The sequence below is a fragment of the Phyllobates terribilis genome, unplaced genomic scaffold (genome assembly GCF_046119375.1).
Source record: "Phyllobates terribilis strain yellow unplaced genomic scaffold, ASM4611937v1 Scaffold_1__5_contigs__length_1240528914, whole genome shotgun sequence".
In the NCBI taxonomy this organism is placed as follows: domain Eukaryota; kingdom Metazoa; phylum Chordata; class Amphibia; order Anura; family Dendrobatidae; genus Phyllobates; species Phyllobates terribilis.
The window spans coordinates 490585365-490597367 of NW_027362761.1; the positions used below are offsets into that span (position 1 = coordinate 490585365).

General features: G+C 44.1%; 1 protein-coding gene across 2 annotated transcripts in view; it reads right to left on the minus strand.

Annotated features, from left to right (window-relative positions):
• Positions 1-12003, minus strand: part of CERT1 (ceramide transporter 1) — a 71225-nt gene that overhangs the window by 22895 nt on the left and 36327 nt on the right. The gene's annotated exons all lie outside the window — the stretch shown is intronic.

The following is a 12003-nucleotide window of genomic DNA, read 5'->3' on the forward strand; positions in this document are numbered from 1 at the left end:
GCGGGCAGTACATCAGAAATAGTGCTGCACCTGCCTTTTTGACCAATGGTGCTATGGAGCCTCCAATGCAGATGTGATCATGATCAGTTATAAAGAGACATAAAGGTGACGAAGATGAAGATCTAGAGAGGTCAATAGTACGAAACCGATAGTGAGGAGAGCAAGAGCCACCGCTGGCCGGTCCCTTACTCAGCACAGAATATCATGGGACATGTGGCTGATGTCACTGCTATTATTGGAAGCTGATGTACTGCAGAGGTCGTCGCTGCAGCCACTCACATTTTGCATTACAGTACTGCCGCATGTCAACCACCGCTCACAGAGGTCGTCACTGCAGCCACTCACATCCAGCATTACGGTACCACCGAGATCTGACATTGCACCCTTTACAATCCTGCAACATTAAGCCCAGGAAATATCTCCTGGGGTGAAGGTGCTAGGAGCAGCCAGTATCTAGTGACCAGTAGTAATGGAGTGCAGGTACAGGCTATACATTACATCAGATCCTTCAATAACCGCTTTCCAGCATGAACTATAACATCGACTTTGTATTGCATGGACTACAATTTGCCAGAGTTACACAAATTGCATGAAGTGTATAATAAAAGAAACATTGCTAAGAGACAACCAACCAGAAGACCAAAAAACACTCAACCTTCAGTCCATCCAGCACACGCCATGTGTGACGCTCTGATATCAGGAAGACAGAACACAATCAGCTACAAGAAAGTACAATAATTGCATTACATTGAGTAAAAAACAAAAATCACATATGGCAGCAAGCTGAGCTGCGCTATTCTCATAAGAAAAAAAACTCAACAGAAAATGCCAACATGCAGATCAATGCCAGACTAACGTGCCAACCACCTTAAACCCATCAGTGCCAAGAGGGTAGGAGAGGCAACTAGGGGGCACAACTACTGCTTGAGTGTCACCAGCAGTTACCTGGCCCCCGCCTAATGCCTAGAGCCCCGGCAGCGAGCAGAAAGTCGGTACAGTCCTGCAAGTCTGGTTACCGGTCTAAACCCTGCTGCACTGCGTCACCTTCTCCAGCACTTTGGACGTCCGAGCAGGTTCCATGTTATGGCTTCCTTTTCCCAGTAGTGCTTCCAGATAGAAGAGGAGATGAAGCACTTACGCCACACCCAACCCCTGCTGATGCTCGCCAAAGAAGGAGTAGCCTGAGGATACCAGGGAAGCATGCAGGGGCTGCTCACTCAGCGAGCTGAAAGGGTTAATCACACTAATGACTGAAGAGGCTCATGGGAAAATCCTCTTGAACTTTAACTGTATTTTCTCCAGCTGCATCCTGGGGACTTCAATCCATCTCGGATTCTATTTATGGATGCGACTAATGACGAGCCCCATACATCGCCGCAGAATAGGTTAGCTATGTCAGCAGTGAAAAAATCATTTTAAATACAGAAAACGCAAAGAAAAAAAATCTATACTCCAAGTGAAACTTCTCCAGAAGTCCACTTTTTGGAAAAGACTACCCATTAAGAACCACTTGAAAATTAATTTTGGGTGGATGTCTCAGTGGTTTCACCGTTATAAAGAAGTCCGGATATTCAAGAGATGAGCGATTCAGTCCGTCCTGGTCCGGTGTCTAGTCTGGACAGCTCCTCCATGGCAGCCGGCCTTGACTCCTACGTCAGGCATCCTGGACATCTCCTGCACTTACTAGGCCTCGTTACATCAATGGGGCTAGGAAGAACAAGAGGTGCTGAGGATGCCTGACTGCTATGAAGGATCACGCTGGACAAGGGCAGTGCAAATAGATTTACTAATCTCTTACATTTAACCCTTTCGCGTCAGAGCCGGTTTTTGCCTTCGTGACCAGGCCAATTTTTTCAATTCTGACCACTGTCACTCTGAGGTTATTACTCTGGAACGCTTCAACGGATCCAGCTGAATCTGAGACTCTTTTTTTCGTGACTATTGTACTTCATGATGGTGGTAAAATTTCTTCATTATGATTTGCGTTACTTTGTGAAAAAAATCAGAAATGAGGCAAAACTTTCGCAATTTTCAAACGTTGAATTTCCATGCCCTTAAAAGGGAATGTGTCACCCCCTGGGAGATATCAGACCTCTACTATGGCCATACAGATTATAGAAAAGTAAATCTATACTTACCTGTATGGCCCACAGTAGAGGTCTGATTGCAGAGAAGTGTGTTTTTATCCACTCTGTCTTCCACAGACTTGGCGTCCAATCTGCTTAGTTACCATATTCCCCCCCGCCCCTCTCCTGCACGTAAGGGCCCTGTGACGTGCACTGTGCTCCCTGACATGTGCAAAGCACCACTCAGAGCGCGCTTTGCTTCATCCCAGCCCCATCTCTCCGTGCACTGCGCCGCAGAGTTCTATTGCGCAGGCGCCGGGAAGTGTCAGTGACTCCCCGGCGTAGTGCACGGATACATTAATGGTGATTGTGTACATCAATACCCCATAAGTGGTCGAAAACTACTTTTCAGGCACAATGCAAAGCTCATAAAGGAAAGGAATTTTGACTTTGCTGCTTGTTTCTGGAAAACACCCACAGTGGATGTTGCAGAGTGAAAATTTCAACCTGCCGTTGTAGTGACCAGTACGCTGTAGTGACCAGTTCGTTGTGCCCAGCTCATGCTTCTGGAGACATGCACCTGTAAATTAGGCAGGCGCTCATTGCTACAGGAATGCCTAACATGTGGACCCTAAATGTAGTTTAGGCACATTCTGGGGCTCAGAAAGGAGGGGGCATTTGGATTTGGGAGGGGTTGGGGGGCAACGGACATTTCACTTTTCCAGAGCCTTTGTGCTACCAGTAAATTGGAAGTCTTTTTCGTCAACAGATGACAGACCTGAGTGGGGACTTCTTTTTTTGTGGATTGAGTTGAAGCATTTATTGGGAACATTTTACATAACTTTTATCCTGCGTTCTACGCTGAGCACTTACATAGGGGTCTCCATCTAAATCTCCAAGTGATGTAATTCAGATGAAACCCCTAGGGATCCATTCACTATAGTGAGGCAGCAGAGTTACTCTGGACTCAGTCTGGCCTCTGTTTAGCTAGTGTAATTTTTTCCAGAGGTGCACAAAACTGTGGCCAACCGCACTTTTATGCACGCCTAAAAAAACTGACACCGTGGGATCATAGACCAGACGACGTCCATGTGCCTCTATCAGGGAATCTTCCGCTGGGGGTTCTGTCTGAATCACGTATTTCAGAAATTTACACAGAAACCCCGATGTAAGTGCTCAGCGCAGAATAAATGTGAGTCAAGCCTTACTGCGATCTTTGGGAGGCAGAATAAACAAATTAGCAGCAGGTGAAGAATTGTTCTTATTTTTTACGCCATTCCTCGTGCGGTATAAGTGATTAGACTATTTTATTCTTCGGGTCGGTGCGATTACAGCGATACCAGATTCATATCGGGCTTTTAGGATTGACAGCTGTCACACACTAAGGCTATGTGCCCACGATGCAGAAATGCTCAAGATTTTTTCCTGAGCGTTTCTGCATCTCCCTGGCAGAAAAAAACACATACGGATTGTACATGTGGATTTTAGCATCACTTGGAAAGTGCTTGTCAACTTGGTCACACTATATAAATCCATGCAGACAGCATGGATTTATATAGTGTGACCGTAAAAGAATGTTTAAAAATACAAAAATAAATCTATACTTACCTTCCGATGGCCCCCGGTGTCTTGCTTCACCGTCCCAGCTGCCGGCAGTCACGTACACTGAAGGACCTGCCGACGTCAGCGTCGCGTGACCCGTCACATGACTATGACGTCAGCGCAGGTCCTTCAGTCCATCGCGAACTGCCGCCAGAAGGTAAGTATATATTTATTTTTTATTTAATTTTTTTTATTTTTTTACAGTTTTCTATGGTACCCAGGTCCGGAGGAGAGTCTCCTCTCCTCTAGACCTGGGTACCGTCCGCACATTAGAACGCATGGAATGCGCATCTACATATACAGTGATGCGTAATCCATGCGGTCTAATACAAGTCAATGGCGGCGAAAACGCAGCACTTCCGCAAAATAATTGGTAGTGCTGCGTTTTTTTCCGCAATGATAATCCGCAGCGGAAGTTTCCGCAGCATGGGCACAGCACATGCGGATTATCATTGGGGGACATGGCAGGCCTTCTACCATGCGTTTAAGCGTTTCTGCAGCGTTTTTGCCGCTGCGGAAAAGCTTAAAAAACGTATCGTGGGCACACAGCCTGAAAGAGTCTTTGTTTTGCAAAATCTAGTTTTTGCATTGCCATATTTTGAGAGCTATAATTTTTCCATATTTTGGCCGACAGTCATGTGATGGCTTGTTTTTTGCGGGACGAGTTGACGTTTTTATTGGTACCATTTTTGGGTATGTGACATTTTTTGATTGCTTTCTATTACATTTTTTGGGAGGTAGAATGAACAAAAAACAGCAATTCAGGATTTGTTTTCTGAGGTTTTTTTTTTCTTTTTAATACCGTTCCGCATGTGGTAAAAGTGATAAGGCAGTTTTATTCTTCTGGTCAGTACGATTACGGCAATACCACGCTTACATAGTTTACGCTTTGGCGCTTTTACACAAAAACTATTTTATAGAAAAAATAATTGTTTTTGCATTTGAATTGCTTTGTTGTGAGAGCTATAACTTATTTTTCGGCTGATGGAGCTACATGGTGGCTTTTTTTTGCGGTACCATTTTTATTTCCATTTGGCTTTTTGATCGCATTGTATTCCACTTTTTGTGTGGCGTATGATGAGAAAGCATAGCTTTTTGCTGTTTTTTTTTTTTTACGGTGTGCACAGAAGGGGTTAATTAGTGTGATAGTTTTATAGATCGGGTGGTTCCGGACGCGGCGATACCAAATGTGTACTTTTTTGTTTTTGCATAAATATACAGATTTCTTGGTTTAATATCTATATATTTTTTTACAGTTTGAAAACATTTTTTTAGACTTTTTTTTTTTACATTTTTACTTAGTCCTTGTATGGGACTTCAATTTTTATTTTTCTGATCACTGGTCTCATGCAATGCAATATACATGTATTGCATTGCATGAGAGCTGACAGTTTTACACTGTCAGGTCTCCGGTTAGACTCAGCTGCAGGCTGAGTCTAGCAGGACACCGTACATGGCAGACCTGGAAGTCATCATGTGACCTCCGGCTGCCATGACAACGCCAGGTCCTATCACGGGGGCCGTCGGAAAGGTGAGTGGACGGCCCCCTTTCCCTCTCACCATCTCCTAAATGCCGCAATCGCTATGGAATGCGGCATCTACAAGACAGGAAAGGGTTAACATCATTGGGACCTGATCCAGTCAGGTCCTGATGATGTCCCTTGTCACTGCTACTGCTCTGCACCGCACCTGCAGCGCTTGCAGGACCCTAGGGGGTCCTGAGCACTGCAGGACCACCGACTGTTTACAAACGTCAGCGCTGCACAGAGCCCGGAAAGCACCGACGTTTATGTACAGTGGGCGGTCGGCAAGCGGTTAAGGTACATCCCTAAAATAATAGCAAGTGCAGCCACCTCTCTGTTTCCGCTGCAGCAAAACAAGGCACCATTACTTGGGCGAAGCAAATAAGCAGCATCGGGCTGCAATTTTTTTTTTTTTTTTTTTTTTAATACACACGTTTCCTGGAGCTTTAAAAGGGAATTTTTCAGCAGGTGTTCATCTGACAGCGGGAGAATGTAGGCAAAGAGACTCTTAATCCAAGGATGTATCACTTATCGTAGTTTACTGGGTGTAGTGGTTCTGACAGTTTTTAAATTTAGCATGAAGCAAAGCTGAGAAAGCTAGCCCCGCCCACAACAGGCTCTCTACATACAGTGTCGGCAAAAAAAATCTTTACACTTGCGCAGCAAAAAAAACCTTTACATATAAAATCCACATCATAATTTCACTTTTTAAAAGTGTACACAATGGGGGAGATAATAAAAAACTGTCTAATATTAAAGCTGGCTTTGTTGCAAATATCAACCAATCCATGCTCAGTTTTCACTTCTCTGGTCAAGCGAAAGCTGCACTCTCATTGGTTGTTATGTGCAGCTCAGCCAGTTTTGCTATTAGGCAGTCTTTTATTATCTCCCTCAGTTTTATATTATCTTCCACAATGGGTTGAAAGAAGCTTAAAATGGAAGAGAAATCCCGTGCCTTGACTCTGCTCGAGAAGGGGGATTCGGTGATTGCTGTAGCTAGAGATCTGGGAGTGTCAAGAGAAGCAATTTTCAACTGAAGCGGTTGGCGGCATTACTGCCTCCTGGGATGGTACCGCAGAGGAAGTCAGGCTCTGGCGCACCTAAGAAGACTTCACCAAGGACTGATAAGCTTCTGGAGCGTGAAGTGATGTCACATCCTTCTATAACTGCCGTTGAAATAAAAAATAAGTACCCTATGCTCCTCCAGAACATCGCAACTAGGACAATTCGTCACCGCCTGCAGAAGGACCTGGGTCTACCAAGTTGCCGTGCCGCAAAGAAGCCCCTGCTCACAGCAGCAATGAAGAAGAAAAGGCTTGCCTTTTGTAAGAAATATCAAGATTGGACATCTGAAGAGTGGAAGAAAGTGATGTTTAGGGATGAGAGCACTTTCAGGCTGGTCAGGGGAGGCTCAAAGGTTGTGCGTCGTCCGAGCACAGTGTCACGTTATGACCCAAAATATACAGTTAAGACTGTTAAACACCCTGACAGTGTGATGGTGTGGGGTGCATTCAGTGGAAGCATGGGCAGGGCAGGTTTGTACTTCCTTCCCAAGATTATAACTATGAAAGCAAGCAATTATATTCCTGTTTTGGAAGAACACATGCTTACTTTTTGGGTCATACATCAGTGTGATTACTTTATGCATGATGGAGCCCCTGTCCACAAAGCCAAGGCCGTGAGAAAGTTTCTCAGTGACCATTACATTAACATTTTAGAGTGGCCAGGTAATTCCCCTGACCTTAACCCCATAGAAAATGCCTGGAATTTAATGAAAAACAAGGTTCAAGAGACACGACCCAGCAACATCAACAATCTAAAGGAGGTGCTGAAGACACTGTGGGTAAACATGGACTCCACATACTTAGCCAGCCTTGCTGAGTCCATGCCTAAACGACTGCAGATGGTGATAAAATGTAAGGGTGACATGACAAAATACTAATTGTAATAAAATATCCACAATAAAACACTTGAATCCACTTGAATATTAAGATTTTGTGGTTACATTGAACTTGTAAAGATTTTTTTTGCCGGCACTGTACAATGTACATAGTCTATGAGCTGCTTATCACAGGAGGGGGTGTGTCAGACTAGCATACTGCTGTGTCCCAGCAATGATAAGCTCCCAGTGCTAAAACAATCATTGCAAGCAAACACCAAGGAGCTTGATAAGAGAGGCATTGCTGAAATCTGTGTTTTAACCCCTACAGAATGCGGTCTTCAGATTACATAGCAAAAAAACTGCTGACAGATTCCCTTTATTAGCATAGATCTTCAATATCAGATTGAAAAGGTTCCATCTCACAGGACCCCCCACTGGGGACTGCATCCCCTTCATTATTTTGTGGTGGATGTAATGAAGCCAATTGCTACTCAGCTACTACTTCCTCACCGTGTACAATTAAAAATCAATTTGGTATCATAGTTTGCAGAATTTGCTAAAAAGTAAATAACATTTTAATAAAAAATTCAAGCAGGAAATAAAACCCTCAGAAAATAATCATTAAAAAACCACTGCCAGCTAGAAAGGCACATTGCAATCCAGAATATCACAGAGCTGCTATTTGGGCAAAAGAGCAGAAGCAGTGGCAAAATCTGAGGTGCACATCAAATTATACCACAGAGGTCATCAACCTCTTTCCTTCAGAACCACATTGAGCTCTCAGAGCCCAATTCTAGACGAACAAATCATAGAAGCCATATAACCAATAGAAAAGAGAAAACATTGGGTAATAGGACCCAGACTTTCTTCAGATGCCGCAGTTGTAGTAGGGTGAAGCTGCTGGGATCGGAGTAGTCTCTGGTGCTTTGAGCTGCCCAAGTGTGTCGACTGTGTAACACAGCCAGAGCCTGCTGCTGAGCATGTGAGCATTTGTAGGAATGCAACCAGCAATGGATGTGTGTCACCAGTTGTTAAAGGGCAGTTCGTGTGATTCCTGCTCAGCTACACTCAGTATCAGGAGGCGAGCAGCGCCAATGATGCCATGTCTACAGATACCAGCCAGGACGTGGATGATTACCAGGAACCGTGCACTCGTTCTAACGTCTAAAGTTAAGCCCCCATCACACTAAGCGAGATCGCTAGCGAGATCGCTGCTGAGTTACAAGTTTTGTGACGCAACAGTGACCTCAGCAGTGATCTCGCTACGTTTGACACGTAGCAGCGACCAGGCCCCTGCTGTGAGATCGCTGGTCGTGTCAAAATGGCCTGGACCATTTTTTGATCGTTGAGGTCCCGCTGGGTAGCATGCATTGGTGTGTTTGACACCTTACCAACGACCTCGTTGGCGACTTAGAACTGAGACACATAGGAGTGCATTTGCGTTGCATCGTTATACAGGTCGCTGTATCATTGTTGCATCGTTGGGAAGATCTGACTGTTTGACATCTCACCAGCGACCACATAGCGACATAGCAACGATCCCTGCCAGGTCGTATCGTTGTCGGGATTGCTGTAGCGTCGCTAAGTGTGACGGAACCTTTAGACTCATCCTTAAAGGAGTATTCCGGCTCCGCTCAGATCTGTATCAGCAGATTACCTGCAGTCGTAACGTCCTATCTACAGATATGTGCCTGGGACAGGTGGACGATATCTTCCCATCGCACATGCGCCCTAACAGGTATCTATAGACATAACGGCTTCTGCGCCATTCACCACCCGATGTGAAAGTGAGCAGAGCTGGAATAATCCTTTAATATTTCACAATAATGATGTGGATCTAAGAGGTACAGTTTCTTCTTGTGGGGATTGACATGCCAGGTCTGGAATGCCATTATGAGGTGACTTAAAAGCCTTGCATGTTCCTCTGGGAAATTAAATATGCAAATTGTTTCTTCAGAGAGGACTTTAATGCTACTTCCAATAGGTGGCACTAGAGCTCAAGTCCTCTTCTCCTCTGAAGAGACAATTTGAACAATAATGATGTAAAATACCCATTCTTATAACCTGCCTTCTCCCACTTAAAACTTACTGTATATTGGAGGAGAATAAGGAAGAGGTTTGGGGGCACCAATAGGAGCTGCATGTTTGCATTATGCTGGGGGTCAGACGAGAGTATGAAAAATCGTCTGAGTTTCATCAAGAAAAACTTGGGCTTTTTTCATCCATTATGTGTCCGATTTTTACATCTGTGTGACAGCCATCATTATATAATCAACATTAAAAAAAATGGACAAGATCAAATACAGTTTCTTAGATTAATAATGGCAGTGTATCCAGAAAAATCAGATGCTACAAAGATCTGTATGGGATCTGATTTTTTTTTTGCACTAGCACTATAGACTAGGAAATATTCGGAGTAGATGCTGCTATTTTCATCCGGACGATTGTGCTGCTCACGGCCGCCTGCTGTGCCCACCACTAATGTGCCAAGCTAGCAGATAGCAACAAGACAAGGGTAGGGGACCCCCGTTATATCATATAAAAGGTAATTCTGTCGTAAAATGTATTGTTACATTTCTATATCTAATCCTATATTATGGAATGGCTATTTATGCGCTTGTCCACCATAGTTTATTATGTTTTATTAAGGGGCTGTATGTTATGCAGCACTAGCTATGGACACGAATTATTCTAGACATCGGTGACTACAACCCAGAGGCTGTCTGTAATGTGAGGAGTCGGCAGACGCATGTATTTGTGGCTGGAGATGCCCCGGCACAGTCGGCGACACACGATGCTACTGAAAGCAATATGCTCCGGCATCTGTGCTTGTGTTGGCAGTCAGTGCCTAGAGCCCACCCAGGAATAACAGATGTGGAGGAGCGGCCTTCTGGTCAGTAAGGGGAGCGGGCCCAGACCACACATTCCCATGTCCGTCCACACCCTTAGCCGTAACCTGCTCACATGGCTATGGAATTTGTAAGGACACATGGAAGATATATGAAACCTGGGTAATAGAAAACACATTTATACAGCCTAGGCAAACAAGGGTTAAAATCCCAAGGATAGGTGGAGGAAAAGCCTGTCATCTTTGACAGATTATACAATGTATTGTGTATCGGGGCTGCAGAAAATCCCATGAGAAGAGCTAAAAATGCAAAGAGACCACCAAATGCAAATATCCTAATGAATAGGACTGCATAAAAATATTCAATAAATGATGAACCACCCCACAAGAACCGTGAGGATGCGGCTCCGGTCTGTATTTTGACAGCTGGGATGCCCAGTAGAGCAGGCAGGATGGTTTATATGGAGCAGCATGGAGAATCAATTACCGGCACATTAATAATGTATGGCTCGGGAGACAGTAACATGAAACGAGCCGCAGTGCACACAGTCCAACACTAGATGGCGCTGGTGATAAAGCCAGCAGAGATACAGTGGAGGTTACTAGCGGTCAAAGCCCAAAGGTAACACATCAGACAATACATTAATATAATGAGCAGAAACTCGAAAACACACACTTCACCAATAACACAACGGCCCCTTCTTGTTTCCATCTCTCACCCTAAGAGAAATGGAAGTGGAGTCTTAAAAGCCTTTACTACAAACAAGTAATAGAAAGGCTTGAGCCTGTTGTGACCACCAGGTAATCACAGATCAGAACATTTCCATGATCGCTGCACGCAAGCTGCGCAAAAAGACTACAGCAATCTAATCATCAGCGATAGTAATGTCATGCTGCCACGTGACAAAATCACCGACACGTCCAAAGACGGGACTAAGAACTCAGCAGCGATCAGATCTAATGCCGGCCTCACCCAAAGAAGACGCAGCACATTCACATGAGGAGCAACGCTATCTATGCCCATTATATCACAGGTATCCTGTATGGTCACCGGTTTTCCCCTCCCTCTGCTGGCTCTATCTAACCTGGTCTCTAACCCAGAGGGTGACGTCTATATGTGTTTATATGAAAGACATACGGATACGGAATCTAGATTGTGAGCCCCGATGGGGACAGCGATGATAATGTATGTAAAGCGCTACGGAATATGTTAGCGCTATATAAAAATAAAGATTATTATTATTATATATGAGGTCTTCCATACACTGCACACAGACATGAACCCTGCTCTCTCTGTAGACAGAATCAGCAGCAGCATGGAGGTCATTATACATCAGTACTGAGCTGTGTGGCTGTGAATCCTACTCTGGAGTGGGTCATCAGTTGTATGAAGCTGCAGGGGGATCTCCCCGGTCTCCCACTCTACTGATTCATCCATACAGTTTATTAGACTGCGTAACCTGACAGATTTGAGATGGTTTTTCAGAATGGATAGTGAAATCAGGACACAGGAGAAGTAGTGGCTCATAAGTGGATTTCTCTGAGAAGCTATATTACACAGTTTCTTATATTCGCTTGTATATTGATTTAGGCAAAGTATGTTGAAATGACTGTCATGTAAGTCAAAGGGAAAATCCCTTAGCAAATCTGTGACAACCACAACACAGAGCACCCTGCAGGGTTATTATAGTACTTTCTATAGTGGTTTGACAGATTTACAACCAATCATTAGCATAACAGTTAAAGACACGTAACAGAATGAAGGCTACCAATTAGGATCACATATTATTGGGGACTTTAGAGGAAAATATGGATAGGTCAAGCTGAAATTTAGGGGATCTCTGACGTATCATGGGCACAACACACAGACAAGGCCAGGCTGTATGTTGCAATTTAACCCTCTTTTGGGTGTTTAGGAGTAATCTAGATTTTTGTTTTCTATTCTACTCCAGTTCTGGTATCCATCCCAAAATGGCTACTATGTATATAAAAGAACACATGCTGTATGTGTTTTTATTTTACAGATCAGTATTATATAGAAGAGCTGTGCAATCATCATCAGTATCACTATAAGAGGATAAG